The sequence below is a fragment of the Ornithorhynchus anatinus genome, chromosome 3 (genome assembly GCF_004115215.2).
Source record: "Ornithorhynchus anatinus isolate Pmale09 chromosome 3, mOrnAna1.pri.v4, whole genome shotgun sequence".
Taxonomy (NCBI): Eukaryota; Metazoa; Chordata; class Mammalia; order Monotremata; family Ornithorhynchidae; genus Ornithorhynchus; species Ornithorhynchus anatinus.
In genome coordinates this window covers 53,374,617-53,393,432 of record NC_041730.1, presented here as the reverse complement: position 1 = coordinate 53,393,432, position 18,816 = coordinate 53,374,617, and the positions used below count along the sequence as shown (strand labels likewise).

At 43.1% G+C, this 18,816-nt stretch overlaps 1 protein-coding gene across 2 annotated transcripts in view; it reads left to right on the top strand.

Annotated features, from left to right (window-relative positions):
* Window positions 1-18,816, top strand: part of SLC14A2 (solute carrier family 14 member 2) — a 736,943-nt gene that overhangs the window by 382,493 nt on the left and 335,634 nt on the right. For both annotated transcript variants that reach the window (XM_029061723.1, XM_029061722.1), the window contains exon 3: window positions 14,811-14,911. The gene's annotated coding sequence lies outside the window, so the exon portion shown is untranslated. The remainder of the gene's footprint in view (window positions 1-14,810; window positions 14,912-18,816) is intronic.

Here is an 18,816-nt window from a genome sequence, read left to right as displayed (position 1 = left end):
TACTAAGTATTGCTGCAAAATGGCAACAATGCAGACTCCCAGTGCACCTTGTTACAGTACAGTAAGACTGAGACAAGGGCTGCAGAGTATAGCAGCACCACAACTCAAAAAATACCATGTGCAGAAAAACATAACCATTCTTTTTTTTTTTTCCATTTTCAGTGGTTGTTGTCAACCACTTTTGTGCCAGGCAATGAACAAAGCAGTGGGTTAAGATATATGGTAGTAAGTTTGGACACAATCCTTGTCCCACCTGGGCCTTAGAGCCTAATTGGAGGGAGACGAAGATAAGGGACTTGACCAATGTCACACAGTAGAAAAGGGAGTGGAACCAAGATTAGAACCCAGGTCCTCCATCTCTCAGACCAGTGCTCTTTCCATTAGTCCATGCTGTTCCAACATTCAATATTAATTGTACCCATTTATGGAGCATGTGAAGTTCATATTTGGTTTGTGTTATGGGAAGAGCAGTCCCATACTTCCATTATTATATCTTAATTGTTCAATGCAAAAAGATAGGATTATATTGTACATAATGACTATAGATTTGGAGAGTTATAGATTCAAATTAATAGCAATATGGAACCTGCTTTTATTAGACGGAAGCTGGGAGAAAAAAATTACTGCCTACTAGTGCTGTTTCCAGTAATTATAATAACTGTGGTATTTAAGTGCTTGCTATCGGCCAGGCATTGTATCAAATACTGGGTTAGATACAAGATAATCAGCTTGGACTTGGTCTCTGTCCCACATAGGGCTCACAGTCTTAAACCCTATTTTACAGATGATGGACTTAAGTACAAAGAAATGAAGTAACATGCCCAAGGTCACACAGCAAACGAGTGGTGGAGTCGGAATTAGAACCCAGGCCTGTCTGATTCCCAGGCCCATGCTCTATACATTAGGCCATGCTGTTTCTCTAACAGGGTTCCCAAGGTTTGTGGCCCTCCTTGAAAGTGTTGTTCAGGGTGTCCTCATGGCACACTTGATCTGCTATGGTCACTGCACTTTAGCGTGCAAAAAAATCAGCTTCCTAGGACTCCTTCTGCCCCTTCCATTAGATTGTACAAATGCAGAGAAGCAGCTTGGCTTAGTGGAAAGAGCCTGGGCATCTGAGTCAGAGGTCTGGCTCTGTCACTTGTCAGCTGTGTGACTTTGGGCAAGCCACTTCACTTCTCTGTGCCTCATCAGTACCTCATCTGTAGTATGAGGTAGTCACCCCATCTGTAAAATGGGGACTAAGCCTGTGAGCCCCTTGATTACCTTGTGTCTACCCCAGCATTTAGAACAGTGCTTGGCACATAGTAAGAGCTTAACAAATATCATCATCATCATTGTATGACCTCTGAGAGCCTGCTGAACACTACACACTTTCTGGAGCATACTCAGTGTTTAGGAAGTGCTCTGCACCCAGCAGACTTACTAAATGCCTTTGATGGATTGACCAATCAATTCTCCATTCTCAGGTAGCCCATCTGACTTACGGTGAACAAAGAATGGTTTTAACACCATCAGACCGACCAGATTGCATAGCACCTCAGTTTTGGAAATCCTACCTCACCACAAATGTTCCATTTGGCTCAGCAGTGACCTGATGAAATTTTTAAAGAGCCCCAGACAGGGAGGGTCTGTCTCTCCCTGCACGTGGATGGTTGGATGGGGAGAGATGGATTCTCTGCAGGCTTCGAGTTTGGCCTGGAGCTTGAGACTGTGTTGGCCTCCCACCCTGTCTGTTAGGCTCCCGAAGGAAGATCTTGCTGACTTGGATTTGTCCCAAAAAAATCGGTGGTTGAAAAAATTCAGCCTTATTTTCGGAGGGAGAGGGGCGGGTAGTCATGGCTAGGGAGGGCGAGCTGTTGTTTTCTCCAAATCTTAGTCTATTTCTTGTTGCTCTTTCCTCGCATCTGTTAAATGCTGGAATGTCTGGAGGGACATTTGCAAAGCTGCACAATGTCAATTAAAGTTGCCGAGCAGTATATCTTTTTGCAGTACGTGTGACCTTTTCTGTTTGTCATTTCCTGGGCACCGCACCAAGTGATCCTCTTAGGAGGCTGGCTTTGTGGAGCAGGCCCCGAGCAGCGAGGCGGTGGTAACTGCAGGCTTCTGGGATCAGTGCCAACCTGCAGATAATTGCCATCAGCAGGAAAGAGCTAGCAAGGCTGGGCTCAGTCCATATTTTACAGATAAATTGACCTCTTTCTGCCACTGTAGAATCACAGGCAGAAAGAAATGGAGAGCAGGAGAAGGGTATGAAACGAGGAAAGGGAGAGTCAAGGGGAGACCAGGAAAAGAGAAAGAGAAGGGAGAAATAAAGATGAGAGAAGGGGAGAGGAGAGCAGCAGGGAGGGGGAGGGAGAGTGAGAGAGTGTACTAGTTACAACAGACCAGCTTCATCGGATTTGAACAAGGGATAGTCCGTAGTGGTGATGTTAACTGGGGAAGCATTTTTTCCTGATTTCAAATGATAAGTATTCAAAGAAAGAAAAGAAAGAAGCCTGGTCCTCTTCTCTCCACCCCAAAAATTAAGATTTTTTTTAACAGGGATTGCTGAGGCATTTTAGAAAAGCCAGAACCAAGCTATGAAATGGGGGTTTAGTTAGCGTCTGCAGCACAGGAGCCGAAAATAGCAATTTCCACATCCGTCACAAAGTCAGAGACTGAGACGGAAGGAGCTGGTGTGGGGAGGGGAGCAGAGGGGGATACTAAGTGAAGAAGAAAGGATCCTACTGTGTTATCTTTTCTCTTTTGCTCTGGATCAGCTCGGTGGCAGTGTCACTGGAGAACTGCCCCACACCAATCCACTAAACTGAACACCAAAAGACATTGCCTCAGTCATCTGGGAGCCCTGAGCAATCCACCTTTGCTTTCTAGAGTGCCCCATGTAGGGAACCACTTTTTTGGGGGCACCAAACAGAGTCCTTCTGAACATACTTCACCTCCAATAACAGCCAGATGTGCTCTGGGTACCTGGATGGCTGCATGGCAATCAATCAGGAAATCAATTCATCAATGGAATTTACTGAGTGATTACTGTGTACAGTGCACTGTACTAAGTGCTTGGGAGAGTATAGTGTAACAGAGGTGGTAGACACATTCCCTGCCCACAGGTCGCTTACAGTCTAGAAGGGGAGTCAAACATTAACATAAATAAAGGATATGTTCATAGACACTGTCAAGTTGAGTGATGGGTGAATAAAGGTAGTTGCAGGAGGGAGTGGGAGAATAGGAAATGAGGACTTAAGGAAGGTCTCTTGGAGGAGATAGGCTCCAAATAAGGCTTTGTAGGAGAGGAAAGTAATTGTCAGATAATGAAGAGTCAGGGTGTTCCAAGCCAGAGTCATGATACGGGTGAGGGGCCAGCAGCGAGATAGGCAGGCTCAAGGTTGGCATTACAGAAGCAAAGTGTGCAGGCTGGGTGGGTGTAGCAAGTTGAGGTAGGAGGGGGCAAAGTGACTAAGTGCTTTAAAACTGATTGGAAAGGTTCATCCAGGGACTCGGGCACTGAAGACACCCATTGGGTCCCAGTCCTTCCTTTGGAAGGACCTCTTTCCTAGGTGCTTATTCATTCATTCATTCAAAGTATTTATTGAGAGCTTACTATGTGCAGAGCACTGTACTAAGCACTTGGAATGAACAAGTCGGCAACAGAGACAGTCCCTGCCATTTGATGGGCTTACAGTCTAATCGGGGGAGACAGGCAGATAAGAACAATGGCAATAAATAGAGTCAAGGGGAAGAACATCTCATAAAAACAGTGGCAACTAAATAGAATAAGCTTAGTACAGTGCATTGCCATCAGTGGGTGCTCCATACATACTATCGTTAGTGTCTCCCTAGGAGTTTTAAGGGACAAAGACAGATAATTGCGGGAAAGAGGAGAGGATGGCCTGGAGAGTGTGTACTTCTCTAAAAGAGACTGAGTAGCTGGTGATCAGGTCTGGCAATGCCAGAGGAGAGAAGGACAGACAACAAAGCAAATTCGGACTAGCAGCAGGAGATGGCCGGAAGTGTCAGTGAGATCTAGGGTACCAAGAGCAGAGGAGAGACCGCTCTCCTCGGAGACCGTGGTGAGACTGCCACCCAGAGTTGAGTGTTTGCCCATAGACACACTGTTACCTTGGAAATGCAAACCTTCAGGGAGTCCAGAGATGAGGATCAAAATGGATTAAGGGTAGCCAGAGCCTTTAAATCCTAAAGAAACCAGAACAGAAACCCATGTGCAGTTTAACTAAATTTCTGCTAAGGCAGGAGCATGTGTCCTAAAAAGATATCTGAATAGTGTAATCATTCAGAAAGGATGAGGATTGCTTATTCTGCTGCAAGATACTATATAATCAGTAGCAATGGGGAGAAATAAAATAGAAGGAAATTCAGGCTGTCTGAAAACATCTTCTGGATGGAAGAGCCATTATAGAGCAAAGCACATCTTTCCAAATGAAGAGTTGGAAACCTAGAACCATGTAGCCTTTACACTGGCTGGACTAGAGAATAGAAACCAAGTGGAATGAGCCTTAAGGCCCTCGATTTTGGAGGAACTGGTCTAGTTGCCTCATAGATGTTTCATTCGGTCAACGGATTAATGGTATTTACTGAACACTTAGTGTGTGTAGAACACTGTACTAAGCACTTGGGAAAATACAATATAATAGAATTGACTGATGTTAATTTTGTTGTACTCTCCCAACTTCTTAGTACAATGCTCTGCATATAATAGGAGCTCAGTAAATCCCATTAATTGATTGATAGATGTGATTTCCACCCACAAGGGGCTGAGTCTACAGGCATATAAAACATTATTTGTGACTCTGTGGGATGTGTGTCCTTAGAGAAAGTGACATAGAGAGTACTTCAAGCACAATTAGTTCATCATATTTCTTGTCTGTAAACTTCTTGTGGACAAGAATCATCTATACCTATGCTTTTATATACTATTCTAAGCATTTAATACAGAGCTCTGCACACAGGAAGCGCTTAATAAATACCACTGATTGATCATACTTAAAGATGACATTACCCACAGTGAAATCCTACCCATGAAGGCATGAGAAATATCACTATTGTACTAGACGGATGGCCCATTCAGACCAATATTCTTTTTCCAGGAGTAGCAATGTGACATCTCTAGAAAATGGTAGTTGGTTGCCCTCTGCATCAGTCCTAATGGTTAGGGATGGGCAATCCATCAGCATGGCTTAGTGGATAGAGCATGGGCCTGAGAGTCAGAAGGTCATGGGTTCTAATCCCAACTCCACCACTTGTCTGCTCTGTGACCTTGGGGAAGTCACTTCACTTCTCTGTGCCTCGGTTATCTCATCTGTAAATTGGGGATTGAGACTGTGAGGGACTGTGCCCAACCTCATTTGCTTGTATCCATCCAGTGTTTAGTACAGTACCTGGCACATAATAAGCACTTAACAAATACCATAATTATCTTTACCTACCCCTGTATTCCTACCTCTGCCCCTGCACCCCTCTTGTCTATGCATTTCTCCAAACTTTCCAGGAACCAACTTCCTGCTTCTGGTAGATATTAATAAACAATCATTTTTATCTTTGGTATCTCTATTAAACTCTCCTTGAGGCCTGGCATGCATGTGAGTATGGTTAGCAGCTCCACTGGGTCACCCCATTCCATACAAAGGTACCCACTTATCACTTTGAGCACAAAAGTTGAGAATTGAGGGGGCAAGTCTTGTAGAACAAGGGGACACTGAGTGGGCAAGGAAGAAGAAAGAGAGGGAAAGCAGAGAGGAGAAAGAGGAAAGGAAAGAAAGGTTCTCACCAATATGCTTCTCTCTTTCTCCACTGATTCTGGATTTAGCTCCTTGCTGGGTACCAGTTTCTGGCACTGGGTGAGGGCAATTTGGAGGAGAAAGAGTGGAGGGTAGTGTTCTCTAGACAGTAAGCTCATTGTCGGCAGAGAATGTGCCTGTTTATTGTTTTATTGTACTCTCCCAATCGTTTAGTACAGTGCCCTGCACACAGTAAGCACTCAATAAATATGATTGAATGAATGAATTTTGGGGCTGTACTAAGTACACCTGGATATAAAGAGGCCCTTTCTCTCTCCCGTGTTCCAAATTTCCAGGCAAAGAACCACCTACCCACTAAGAGCTTTAAGGAGCTACTGTGGTGCCTGGGCCTCTTTGAACCATGCGAACTCTGGGGGCTGGAAAATCTTTCTTCCAAGGCTGCATTGGAAGCTACCTCATACTATGGCATGGGGTCCCTACCTGGGGCACTGGACGCCAGTTCGACCCTAAAGCCAACCAGATTGGGGATGAGGCAGTCTCCTGGTATGGAGGTGGGGAAACTGGCTGCTCTTAGCCCCAGAGTAAACCAGAAAAGAGGCAACAGCATCCTCTTCTGCTGCCACTTAGTTCATGGGCCAGGTCCATCGACCCTTCCCTCTTGCAACCCACCCACACCAGCTCTAGCTCAAACACACTCTTAACATTGGTACTATTTGCTGCCAGCTTCTGGAAGAAGAAAGGAAGTGGCAACTCACCCCCATGGAAACAGAGGTGTACAGGAGCAGGTGGGAGAGATGTGTGGGGCTCCACACCTGTCCTTCCTGCCCCCTCTTGACTCCCAATTAATCAATCAGTGGTATTTACTGAGAGTTTGCTGTATGCAGAGTACTATTTACCACACTGACCCATGTGCCACTTGCAACATATAACGCTATGTTGACATCTGTTTCTTGTTTTCCGACATAAATCAGCAAGCAAAGGCAAAGCACCCAGTTGAAGAAGGTCTTAGAGAAATAATCAGGTCAGGCCTACCTCTTGATTTTAAAACAAAGCAGAGCCATCTTGCATGCAACTGGCATGGAGAAATGTCTACAGTGGTACATGACAATCAACAGCTTAGTTACTGAAACAGCCTCACCACCTCAAACTTCTCTCCTCTTTGGACTATTTTACATGCAGCAAGACAGCTCATCTCATTCAAATGATAATAATAATAATAATATTATGGTATTTGTTAAGCATTTACTCTATGCCAAGTTAGGTGCTAGGGTAGATACAAGGTAATCAGGTTGGAAACAGTCCCTGCCCCACATGGGGCTCAAAGTCTTAGTCCCCATTTTACAGAGGGGGTAACTGAGGCCCAGAGAAGTTAAGTGACTTGCCTAAGGTCACCCGGCAGACAAGTGGCAAAGCTGGGATTAGAACTGACGTCCTCTGACACCCAAGCCCGTGCTCTTGCCACTAAGGTACGCTGCTTCCCATAATAATGATAATAATAGCAATAGTGATATTTTTAAGGTGTTTACTATATGCCAAGCACTTAACTAAGTGCTGGGTTAGATGCAGAATAATCAGGCTGGCTACAGGGAAATTTATACAAATTTTTATTTCATTTATATGAATGTAATTTATATTAAAGTCTGTCTCCCCCTCTAGACTATAAGCTCTTGTGGACAGGGAATGTGGCTGTTTATGTTATATTGTACTCTCCCAAGTGCTTAGTAGATTGCTGTGCACACAATAAGCTCTCAATAAATACAAGTGACTGACTGACTCATAGTTTAAGGATGAAGGAGAACAGGTACTGAATTCCCATTTTCCAGATTACGAAACTGAGAAACCAAAAGGTTGCGTGGTTTGCCTAAAGTCACACTGAACACAGGTGGCAGAACTGGTATTAGAACCTAGGACCTCTGACTCCCAGGTCTGTGCTCTTTCCAGCAAGCCACACTACTTTTCTGTTGCTATGTTCCAAAATGTAATTTTGGAGCACATTATCTTCCTCAGAAATGTTTGCTTCTTGTATTAAACAAATGTTCCTCACCCTTAACTTCAAACACTCTATCGGCTAGCTCCCTCTTATCTATCTGTTCTTTCACACCACACTTCAGGGTCTTTGCTGTACTTCGTTTGCATCTCTCCTGTCTGTGCCATTACTCATGCTTTTACTTCTAAATGAAATCCAGAGGTCTGACAAGTCATCTCTCTCCTCTTTTTTTAAACCCTTTTTACAAAATCTCCTCCTCCAGGAAGTATTTCCTTACTATTTTCCCACCTTATTGTTCAGGCCATCTCATCTAAGCCACCCAAGTATTTGCTCTGAATAGAACTTCATTGCATCTTTTATTTCTTTTTTGTTTGTTTGTTTGATCCTTTTGTCTATTGTATATTTGGCAGTTAGAGGCTGCTGGTCTCTCCTTATTAGATTAAAAGCTCTTATGGCAATTCAGTAAGAGGTAATCAATCTATCAGTGGAATTTCCTGAGTGATTACTCTGTGTATTGCACTATACTAAGCTCTACAGAGTTGGTAGACAGGTTCCCTGCCTACAACAGGCTTACAGTCTAGAGGGAGATTACATGTAAACAAACACATGGGAAATACAAAGACACATTCTTGAAGATTAAGAGCATCTAGTGTGCTCTTGTTGCAGAATTGATTAGAGTGGTTTTGTTTCCATCTTAAGGAAACTAAGTTTCCAGTTGGGATTCAACACTGGCTAGAAGATTAGAGAGCAGAGATTGGAAGAAAACAAGAGGATAGGAGGAAAGCTTTGTCAAGTCACATTTGGAAAGCATTCAGTTCAAACTAGAAAATCCTCTCTGAGTCCTTTCAGAGTGTGACTTTCAAAATGAAATCTGCAGTAGGATTTTCTAGACTTAAAGCTTGCAGATCCACAGGGCTTGTAGGATCTGGGAATGTCTGAAGAGCTGTTCCAATCATCAGCAGAACACTAAAGGCTTCAAAACTTCACAGATTGTTTGGGGGACGAAAGGGTTGATGGCACAGAGATGATTTCATAAAGTCTCCATTTTGAACAGTCATGATCACATTTTTCCCTTAAAGGTACAAAATGTTCATCTATTTTATTCCCCTGAACTGAGAATTACAGATGATCGGGTGGGGAGAAGGTGTAAACAGCAAAATTAGGAGATGTTTCTCCCTGCCTTTTGTCTCCATATGTGGTCTCTCTTGATTTTAAGTTTCTCTGGGATCTAAGATGATCAAATTGGACCCAGGTGAAAAGGAGACGTGTTGAACAATTCTGGGAGATAATGACTTCTGCTTAGCTCCTTCCTGCCTTGAACTTGTGGGCTTCCATTATCAAGACTGCCTTGCTTTGACCAGGCTGGCCCATTTAACAGAGAGCCAGAGGGAGCCTGCCATCTCGACTTTATGTGACCCAATCTCCTCCAGTGACGAGTGGGAACTTCTTGTTCTTCCTGACTGCCAACACTTCCAAGAAAGGAACCATGTCTTGTGCCTTCAAACCCACCACATCATTCATAGTTCTCCTCATCTTTAAAGACCTCCTAAAAATCCACTTCCTCCAAGAGGCCTTCCCTCATTAACTTCTACCTTCTGAGGGCTTGTCCTCCAAACTCTGACCCATGTCAGCCATCTAGCATTAGACATGCATAATATCTTCTACAAAACCCAACCCATGCCAACCATCTAACATTAGACATGCCCGATATCTCTCTTTTAGTTGGCCAGGAAACTTCACCTTCAAAACTATTAAATTGTGGTAGATCCCTGATGGAGATGTGATGGAGAAACTGAAAATGGTATTGCATCTGCATTGCATTGTATGGTTTATAAGTCTATAGTGAAAACATTCACTTAGCAAAGTTTGCCACTGGTTCTCAGAATAAGCCCCTTTGAAAATGAATACAGTTTTAAAGACTGCTGGAAAAAAAAAAACCTTCCTTATGAGAGAGCCTCTCATCAGTGCCACAGCAATTGGTCACTTCCCTCTTTATCAAAATGTCTGATTAATTATATACAGACACACATTCACCTTCCCCCAGCCATCAGAGTCCACTGACTGAGTGAATCTCTGCCCATCAGCTTACTGGGCAGGATGCTCACCCCACGTTAGGTTACAGACCTATCAGGAACCAGTGCTCCACCTGTAGACTGTAAGCTTGTTCTTGGCAGGGAATGTGTCTGTTTATTGTGCTTAGTATAGTGCTCTGCACACAGTAAGCACTCAATGAATACAATTGACTGACTGTAGTGCAGCCAATTGCTCAGTGACCCTGAATCTTGGCCAAAATGGCTGTGCCAGTGATTTTCCATTTCCCTCTGGCAGTCAAACCTGAAAAGGTCCGAGCTGAGCCTACCATCACTGAAGGGGCTGTGGAGAGCTAGTGACAGCCTGAAATGAGTGGAGGGACTCACCACCTGGAAGGTATTATACAGCGTCTATCCAAGTTTTCAAAAAGAGATAATAGTAATAATGGTATTTGTTAAGCACTTACTATGTGCCAAACATTTTAGTGATTTGCATCTCTGTCTGCATCTTTCTCCAAGAAGCTCCTGTTATTTTACTTATTCATCTGCCTTGAAGCAGGAATCAGATCAGTTGACTTTTCTTTAGCCTCTCTAGCTCCTGAACTATCTGACTCCAGGAATTCTGTAAAATGTTTTACAACATATAATAATTCTACAGCAAGAAGATATATTCAAAGCATTTCAAGGTTACATCTCCAAGAGGCCTTTCCCGATTAAATCCTCTTCTTCCTGGCTTGCTCTCCCTTCTGCATAATCTATGCACTTGGATCTGTGACCTTTAGACATTTGATATTCACCCACCCAAAACCCCACAGCACTAATGTACACATTTTTAAATTATGTAGTATAAATTATTCATTTATATTATTATCTGTCTCCCTCTCTAGGCCAAGCTTATTGTGAGCAGGGAACATGTCTGCTGTCATATATTTTACCCTCCTAAGTGCTTACTACAGTGCTCTCCACATAAGTACTCAATAAATACCATTGATTTGACTGATTGATCTGGTGTAGGCACCTGCTTCCAGGGTGGGTTACACCAAATTGATTCTCTGTTCTTACAGACCACGGGATATCTTGGACTCCACAACCAAGAAACAGCATGGACCTGTGGATAGAGCATGGGCCTGGGATTCAGAAGGTCATAAATTCTAATCCTGGCTGTGCCACTTGAAGTGCCACAAGTCACTTCACTTCTCTTTTCCTCAGTTAACTCATCTCTAAAATGGGGATTGAACCCGCAAGCTCCATGTGGGACAGGGGCTGTGTCCAACCTGATTTGCTTATATCCACCCCAGTATTTAGTACAGTGCCTGGCACATAGTAAGCACTTAACAAATATTACTGTTACTAATTATTACTACAACCAATAGGCTGCTCTGGTGTTTAATCTCCCTGAGAGTCTGGAGGCTCTCCTGTCCAAAGAAATGTGACCACTTTGTTGCACCAGAAGAATAGTATCCCTAAAGTGTGGCTACTCCCTAGGAAGGGACTGGGCTGCTCTCACTCTAATTCAAAGATGGCTTATGTTCAAGATGCAGTATTGTTTGCAGCTACAGAGAGCAGAGGACATGAGCCTCTGAACACTTTCTCCCTGTTCAGGATCCCAGGGGAGGTGGGTGAGTCCTGTCCAGATTCCAGCTACATCTGTCAATCAGTGGTATATACTGAGTGTTTAACCAGTAGTATTTATAGAGTGCTTAATGTGCGCAGAGCTCTGTACTTAGCACTAGGGAGAATACAAGATAATAGAGTTGATAGACATGTTCTTTGCCCTCAACGAGCTTAAGAAGCAAAGGGAACGAGGCCCAGACTCCAGGGCAGAACCCACACATCTGCAGCCTGTGCCAGCCTTCTTGTTGTGATTGAATGGTGGAGTGGTTGATGCAGCTATGATGTGCCTAGATGTGCTCCCTCACCTTCCTTATTTTAGGCAACATCCAGTGTGCTGAAAACTACTCCAGAAATGTATGTGGGCTCAGCATACTACCCATCTGGGACCCCAGTATGGCTCTTCTGTGATTGTTCCAATTCTTGTCCCTCTCCTTGGAGAAAGGAAGCACATTGTTTTCCCCAAACACTTCTTGGGATGATTGAGCTCAGATTTACGAACAAGTAGCATGCTACTGTCATGTTTGACCGAAATACCCTGCTGCATTTCCTGATTTTGTTTCTGAAGGGATGAAAGTCTGTGCCCTTCTCAATCCCTGCCCTCAAGGAGTTTACAATTTGACGAGTGGACAACCACATAAAATGAATGATTACAGGTAGGAGGAAGCAACAGAGTTTAAAGATATTTACCCGAGTACTTTCAAGCAGGAGGGGGAGGGAATCCAAGTGCTTAGGTGAGATTGAAGTGTTGAAGTGGCAGGAAGGGAGAGGAGGGAAAATTAAGGTGGGGAGATGAGAGATTATCCAGGGAAGGCCTCCTGGAGAAAATGTGATTTCAGAAGCGCTCTGAAAATGGGTCGAGTAGTAATCTGTCAGATGTCAAGGGGGAAGGAAGGGGGTGAGCAAAAGGCTAGCAATGAGAGTGGAGGGAGCAAAGTCCTATGAGTAGTTGACTTGAGCAGACTGAAACATGCGAGCTGGGGTTTAGTGAGAGAGAACTGATTGAATGCCTTTAGGCCAATGGTCTGAAGTTTCTGCTTGATATGGAGAAGATTGAAGAGTGGGCAGTTGTGTGCCAAATGATGCTTCAGAAAAATGATTCAGGCAGCAGAGGGAAGTATAGACTGGAAAGGTGAAACACAGGTTGCCGGGAGGTCAGTGACGAGGCTGATGGAATAGTCAAGTCGGGATATGGCAAGTACATGGGCCTGCGTGGTGGCAGTTTGAATGGAGAAATGGAGTGTTGTGAAGATGTTGGGAAGGAAGAATAGAAAGTACATGGTGATAGACTGAATATGGAGGTAGAAAGGCAGAGGGGAGTCAAGGATATTGCCAAGTGTGTGAGCTTGAGAGATGGGGTGGGTGATGGCACTCTCAACAGTGATGGGAAAGTAAGGTGGAGGAGAGGATTTGGAAGGGAAGATGAGTTCAGTTTTGGACATGGATAGCTTGATGTGACAGCAGGACAGTCATATAGAAAGGTCCTTGAGGCAGGAGGTGATGTAAAATCAATCTGATTTCTTTCAACTTGAGTTTGACAGTAGGAGTGAAAAAAAAATACTGATTGAGGGCTTACAGTGTGCAGAACACTGTACTAAGCACAATAGCATTAGTAGAGATGATCCCGGCCCTTAGGGGGCTTACAATCTAGTGAAATCTTGGAATGCCTTCCCAGAGGAGTTTATAGACTCACTATCTCTAGGTTTTTTGCAAAAAATAAGTAGACAGCAAGAAGATGATAAATAGTAACCTGTCTGGGGTAGTAAGAATCTACACTTTCCTTGAAGGTGTGGGTGGATTAAGTAACCTCTCCTGATTGTTCTTTACCTCAGTTCTAGACTCTCTTTGAAGTAGGCCGGGACATAAAATGGAAGTTGTAGATTGGCTTCCCTTTCTAAATGGAGAGGCTTCGCCTGAGCTCAGCTGTATAAAATCCTAGTTAAGACCGCCAGCTCTCACTGGCTCAGAGCAATAGATGATTTGGCCTAGTTTTGTTTCTTCCACCAAGAAAGCATCCCTCCCACTTTGGGCAAATCCCTTAACTTCCCTGTGCTTCGGTTACCTAAAGTGTAAAATGGGGGTTAAAACTATGAGCCCTGTGTGGGACAGGGACTGTGTCCAACCTGATTAACTTGTATCTATCCCATTGCTCAGTGCAGTGCCTGGGATATAGCACTGAACAAATGCCAAAAAAAAGCCTAAATACACTCCATTGCATTGTCCCAGGGAAAGTCAGCTGCAACACATGTTATGTAAACATGTGAACAAGGGCATTTTCTAATTTTTAAGGAAACATAGTTCAGGTGTTCTGTTTTGAGCAGAGCCTCAGGTCACGGGTGAGAGCAGGGGAAAAGAAGGGGAAGACAGAGGCACTACTAGAGTTGGAGTGGGGCCCATTAACCAGGCCACTCTACCGTGGGTTGGTCAGGCTATTTTGGGTGCAGGATGTTCAAACAGGAAAGTAAGCAGAACTCATAGAATAAAGTGCTGGAACTTCATTCTGATGCTTTCAGAATATATATATATATATATATATTATAATATATAATATAATATATAATATTGTATTATATATAATCAGATATAAAGGAACCTAGACTCATTCATCAAGATTCTGATCCAAGACTATCAAGAGGCTAGAACTTCAAAGTCTGACCTCTGGATTGAGTCAATGGTCAGTGTCAAGGGTTGGGGTAAGGTGGTATTTGTGGACAGTGTTTCCATTTACACCAGAAGTGAAACTGCTAGTAAGCTAAGTGCCAGCAGAGTACAATAAACGTTGGATTCTTCACCTATTGGCAGCACATATGAGACATCCCTGCTTGTCTGCCATCTTGGATCTCCATGTGGAAATTTTAAATGTAAAATGCTGAAAACAAAAATGCCAAAATTTTCCAGAGAGATTTTGGTCCCAGAGGCAAAAGGAGAATTGTTAAGAGTCTTTTCTGTTCTCCGCCCTGGATCTGTTTTGGGCTGGATCCTTTCTGGATCCTTATTTTGATGGTCTCTTTTTTCTCTTCTGCATTTGTCCACTTACACTCATAATGTGCCCTTAACTTGCCTATAAAGCTTTACATAGAGAGATTCTCCCTGGTGGAAATGCTGATTCAGGTGGGTCATGCAGAGTGTGTATGGGCAATAAATCTAGTTCCATTTCTCCACTAAGCATCTGAGGAGAGACTGCAAACTACTGCAATATTGGTGGGATTTCTTCCCTATTTTTTTATTTATTTAGGTTTGGAAATTACACCCTGAACCCGAGGAAGATGAGAGACCAAAGCCCAGGAAAATATAACGCATCATTAAAAGATGTATCCATCCGCATGAGAGGGGGCAGTCCCGAAACCTCTACCAAAGACAAAATTAGAGGGAAATGAATATTTGACAAGCAAGAGGACAAGTGGTTTGAAACCTTCTCCTTCTTTCCAGGGCAGTTCCCCAATCCTCCATCTGATCTGGACTTCGAGGTTATTCTTGGATATCCAGTCCCTTCCAGGGACCCGTATCACAGGAGGGACTTGGCGCTAATCGTGAGTAAACCCTCCCAGTACCTGGGGGTTAACAGATGCTGAGGTAGGTGTCTGGTGGCCGAGACATGCCTAATGGGGCTGCCTTTTTTTAAAGCAATGAAATTCCTGAAGGTCATTTGAGAATTCAAGAGACTGGATGTTCAGTCCATGGGGCCTGCCCAACAAGTTCTCTGCAACTTCATTTCTTTTACTTCTGCACTGGAAATAGGAGTCAGTGTGAATGCAGCCCAGCTTTGCTGTGAAATTCTAAACTGATGGCTTCTATTTATATGTCAAAGACAGACGAGCCAATTTGACACTGCCGAACATAGTCATAGTTTAGACGTGGGTGAGTGGAAAAAAAAATGAAGTCATAATAATCTCCCCACTTTATTAGCTTTGTCTCTTGATGCCATCCAGACGTACCCAGAGATGTCAGCTTGTTCTGTGATGCTGTTCCGACTGAGATGGCATCCCCGACAGTGTAAATGTTATCTTAAGGTCATATGCTGATGAAAACTCCTGGGTTTGCCAAACTCTGGTTTCTTGGTCATTTGACAAAGCAGCTGCTCTTCCTCGCTAGGGTATAAAGCAAGCTATTAAAGATGGATGAGGTACACGTGTGAGTCATCACTATCTCTTCCGAAGATGGGGAGAAAGACCGTGAGATATTTGTTTTTTATTTGAGCCTAGCCTTTTTGAATCAACAATCGGGGAGCATGTTGTAAAGAACATGAGGAAAGGCTGACTGGTGGGTGTCTACTCTTAAAAATCATGCAGTAAATTTCATAGTCCCAACAAGTTTAGAGGAGGAATGAGTTTTATTAGGAATTTTACTTCCTTTTCTGGGTCTACTTAGAGTAGAAATCCAGAAGCCCCCCACCACCCCCACCCCCGAAAGTTTTTCTCTCCAGAACTGGCTCTTTATTCTGTTGTACTGTTACTTTATGTTCATGTTGGTATTGATGATGCCAATGAGAGTGAATTTTAGCTAATCAATCTTCAGAAGGCAGTGTTGATCAAAGGGTGGTATCCTAATATTGCCTACCCTTCTCATTGTGGGTGCTGTTGTTGCGTTGTTGCCATGCCCTCCCTTCAAGGGCCATGTTTTGAAAGGGGCTGCCCCCATGCCTTGCTTCTCTAAAAATGGCATGTTCGGGGCTAGAATAATCCATTCCCTATTCCTGTGAAGGAGGTCCTAGAGGAACTTTACTCCACCAAGTGATCTTCAAACTAAGTTAGAGTTTTGAGGAAATAGGAATGACCCTCTCCCTTAAGGCTCGGGAGAGTCTCTGGATCATTACGTGCTCTGGGATTAGCTGACAAACCAAGTTATATGGTCAGAGGGAAACATAATTGGGAATCCAGCTACCATTGGAGAAACAAATGGATGGATGCACTTGGAGAATCCAGACTGACTCTCCCAGTGTCTCTTGCAGACATGCATACACAATCGAATCATAGTTGGAATGTTATTTCACGCCTTGTAGATTCATTCCCCTTGATAAGCACTGATTTGCATCTCTGCCAGAGGGCATGGGCAGTGGATCTCGAGCTAGGATCCTGTACTGCTTTTAGGGACTACTGAGAGAAGTTATGCAAAGCTGGGAGTGAATTTCAGTAAACGGGAATGGGGAAGGACAACAGTTGGGCTGGATCATGAAAGCAGAAGAGGCAGACTTATTAGCCAGGAAACATCACTTCTTTCTAAGAAGAGTAAAAGCTTACAGAGCCTGAGACATCTACCATATTTCCAGCCTTCACATCATGTACCACCTAGAAAAACTTCTAAAATGGTAGAGACTCTAAAAGCTGAGAGATCTAGTATAAATTCCCAGCCTCATGATTTTCTGAATTGATATATTTAGGATGATTGTGCCCCGATAACATAATCATCTTTGGGTAAAGGGGAATAAGGACACATTGTTTTATTACCAGCACTTAGAACAGTGCCCAGCGCTTAGAACAATGTTTGGCAGACAGTAAATGCTTAACAAATACCATCATCATTGTTATTATTATTATAAAATCAAACTTCAACACTGAAATAGGTCGAGTCTCTTTGGAGGATGATTATAACTACGATAGAAGGATATTTTTGAATGCTCTTATGTGAAACAAATTCTATGAATACCTAGCATGATTGATGATTTTTTAAATTAGCTTAATTTTATCCTTGATGTTTGATTTTTTCTTTTCTGGACATTTTCAAATGTCAGTTTATTCTTTCAGGAACACAGTACTGAAAAAATGACATTCCCTATGTGTGTAGTGTTTGTTCCTTCATACTTGCTCCCAAGCCTCTGACTGGGTAGATGAGGTGGTCTGTTGACCTGCCCTGAGCGTGAGCACTGAGAGAGGTGACAAAAGGTTAGCTATCCCCAAGGAGGGAGGCTAGCAGGAGAAAGCTGCTATTTTTGTACTGTTCTCATGCTTTTCTATCCTTCTGTACTTTTAAAATTGCTGGTAGCAGTGTTTTTGAGTATTTTAATTATGGTTGCATTTTATTGTACTCTCTCCCTGAGGCTGTTCAAGTGAAGGGGATGATTTTTTTGTTTTTAAAACCTAAATAAAAAAAATAATGAGTGAATTCCCAAATGAGGCATTAATGTCTTACTATATGGGCCCAGCCCAGATCTGTGTTGGGTATCCATCTCTCTGCTCTGCACTCATGGCATTTAATAAACTACAGCCAGAATTTTTTTTTTAAATAGCACCTGCAGGTAAGCTAGCTAAGAGAGAAGTTATAAGGGCTATCAGTCATGAGGTTTCAGACTATAAATTGATCACCAACTGAGATCAGAGCAGGATTTCTCCCCATAGTATGAAATGTTGTGGCAGTAGGCAATTTAGAAATAAATAGAGAGAAAGAGTAGCTTACAATTGGCCCAGTGCATTGTGGGTCATTTAACTTCTTTCTCAAGCATCTTGAACAGGCTTTTCTCAAAAGCAGGTTGCTGAACTGGAGTTCCTGGGGTGTTGTGCTATTGCCATGCTTAAGTATTTGAAGGCCAGATTTCCATTGGTAAAGTAGGAGGATTGGGCTTGAATGACCCCCATGTCTCTTCACCAAATCACATCTATCTTCTCCATCACAACTTCTAGTACTCTACTGTCTCCCTACTTGATCCCACCTCTGGTTTAGGCCACTACCATCTCTCCAGAACCTTACATGAGGCAGTATACCTTATGTTCATATATTTATCATGAATAATAAAGTTAGTTTTGTATGTGTAAATGATAATGTCATTTGCATTTGATGTCTTTTTATATGAAGATATTTCCTTGTCCTTTTTTTTTCTTTAACGGTATTTGTTCAGCACTTACTATGTACCAGGCACTGTACTAAGCACTAGGATACTTTCAAGCTAATTCATTCATTCAATCATATTTATTGGGTACTTAATGCGTGCAGATCACTGTACTAATCACTTGGGAAGGTAAAATACAACAATAAACAATGACATTCCCTGCCCACAATGAGCTCACAGTCTGTAGTGGGGGAGACTGACATCAATACAAGTAAATAAAATTACATGTACGTACATAAGTGCTTAGAGGCTGGGAAGGCAAAGGAGCAAAGGGACTGTGAGCCCCATGTGGGACAGGGACTGTGCCCATCCAAATTTGCTTGTATCTACCTCAACAGTTAGTACAGTACTTGGCACATAGCAAGTGCTTAACAAATACCATAAGTAATATTATTGTTATAAATGAAGTCAGCTTGGACACTGTTTATGTCTCACGTGCAGCTCATTGTCTTAATCCCCATTTTACAGGTAAGGGAACTGAGGCCCAGGGAAGTTAAGTGACTTGTCCAAGGTCACACAGCAGAAAGGTATCAGAGCTGAGATTAGAACCCAGGTCCTTCTGACCACAAGGCCTGTGCTCTATCTACTAGGCCCACTGCTTCTCTGCTTGCCCTC